The sequence below is a fragment of the Suricata suricatta genome, chromosome 8, assembly GCF_006229205.1.
Source record: "Suricata suricatta isolate VVHF042 chromosome 8, meerkat_22Aug2017_6uvM2_HiC, whole genome shotgun sequence".
NCBI classification, from domain to species: domain Eukaryota; kingdom Metazoa; phylum Chordata; class Mammalia; order Carnivora; family Herpestidae; genus Suricata; species Suricata suricatta.
Genome location: NC_043707.1, coordinates 27,570,839 through 27,573,104, shown reverse-complemented (window position 1 = coordinate 27,573,104; position 2,266 = coordinate 27,570,839).

Below are 2,266 nucleotides of genomic sequence, written 5' to 3'. Positions count from 1 at the left end.
GCCAGTGGAGATGCATGAAAGGAGCCCCAAAAGCCAGTACCTGTGCTTTCTGCTTCTTTTCCCCAGTGACCAGCAGTGCTTCAGATATGCTGGCTATCTCAGCAGCTGGGACCCCAGAAGGAGTGTGGCACGGAGCCAGTCCCCCGGCTGACTTACACCGAACACACGGAAGGAAGAGAACAAACATTGGTCGTTCTCTGTCACTGAGATTTTGAGTCATTTGTTATGCGGCATCACCTGCCCTGTGCTGACAAATACACTCTCAGGCCAGAACCTTGGGAAGGACGTGTTCTTCTGCAGAAGAGAGTTGAGTGTCCACCCTCTTCCTTCAGTGTGGTGCACCCTGGTCCACTCGGTATTCATGAAGTGTGGTTCTGGGGGGTGCCACAGGAAATGGGCCAACAGGACACGGGTTCAGGAGAGACAGGGATGGAGGAGAGTGCTTTGAGAAAGCTGTAGGTGTGCCTGAGCTGGGAACCTAGCTGCCCCGAGTTCCCATCATCAGAATGTTCCAGGGAGAAGCTGATCTCCCAGAGCGGGAGAGTGTTTCTCATTCTTTGACAAGAAACCATTCTTAGCTTTCCGGGTGGCCAGCTCCTAGCTGGGGATTTACACAGTGCTCGCTGCTATTGTGGGCTCTCCTCTCTTGCTCTGTCTTCCTTGCTGATTGAGGCTTGGAAGAAGCGAGTTCTTTTTCTGGTGCTGATGAATATGCTTCTAGCCCGAAGTTTAATTTTTTCCTTTTGAAGTTTTGCTGCCTTGACTGTCTGGAGCTTTAGGATTTTAAGCTTGATGAACCTCCTCCTTGAAACCTTACATTTTTCCCCGCTGGTGATGGCATTTTGGGGGTTCTGACTAGCATCTCTGAAGGACAGGGATGTGGGAGGGGGACTGACAAAACCTTGGTCGTCCCTCATTCCCCAGCGCAGGCACCCAGACAGATGTGGGGACGTGGGAACCTGAATGGTGGGGATGCGGGGACCTGAATGGTGCGGACGCGGGGACCTGAATGTCACGCACCCTAACGGGGAGCAGGTCTGCCTCCAGGGACACCTTTTCCTAATTGGCACAAAGGCACCTGACAGGCTAGCGGTAGCCGCGTGACCATGGTCACGGTCATCCTTGCTGCTGCCCCGTGAGCCCACACTTGGAATTGTCTGGTTAGGCTGGAGGACCCTGATGGGCACAGAGGGGCCATGTGGCCCGAGAGCAGGCAGGAGAGGAGTGTGAGCCCAGGACGGCAATTGGTGAGTTGACTGAGTGAAGGCCAAGAGCAAGGCTGACACTGTGTGCAGCAAATGTGACACGTGTGCATGTGGGTGGATGCATGTGCATTTGTGTATGCGTGTGAGTGTGTGTATATGTGCACGTATGCATGTGTGCACACGTGTATGTGTGTGGATGCACACGTGCAGGTGTGTGGGTGATGGATGTGTGCATGCATGCATGTGTATGTGTGTGTGCGTGTGCCCGTGTGCATGCGTGCGTGTGGTTCTGTGGGTTCGAGCGCTCCCTCTGCCACACTGGGGCAAGGGAGAGCCCTGCTGCAGAGTTGGGGATCTGGTGGTGGAGCCCACATTGTGTTTCTGCTGCTAACGGCTGGCATTGGGGGTCTGTCTCTCCGATCTCTGCACACGGGAAAGAGGGAGCCCCGTTGGGCACAATGGGTGTGTGGGGCTGAAGGTGGTGATTTCAGGGGGGCAGGTATGTGTGTGGCGTGTGGAGTCTTGTCCTGGAGGTTGATCGCGGAGGGCACTGTTGTACCCCCCTCGCAGCTCGTGGACCCTCAGCACTGGTGTCACCCAGTGGCTTGTTAGAAATTCGGGGCCTCAGGACCCCCTCTCCACCTGTTAACTCGAAGTCTGTACTTTAACAAGAGCCCTCACCCCCCATGCTGGGTGTGCGCTGAGCGTGGGAGGCAATCCCTGACACGCATGTGTGCCTGGGCGGCTCCTGGCAGGGTGGCCGGGCTGGCGTTTGTCTTTCCAAGTGCCCGCATCCCTCCCCTCCCCGCTCGTTCACTCCTCACCTCCAGCCCCTTCCTCGGAAGCTGGGAGGAGACAGCAGACAGGGTCAGAGAGGCCGATCTTCACCTCTCATTGGAGAGTTATGCCCCAAAGACTTGGCGTAACTCCTTTCCAAGTGGCCAGATTATCTAGAGGCACAGAGATCACGCGTTCAGCTGCGGAGCAGACATCAGTCTGGAAAAACCGAGTTCTGGCGGGAAGCGGGGTGCAGCTGAGCAGGGACCGCACCTGCTACCTGA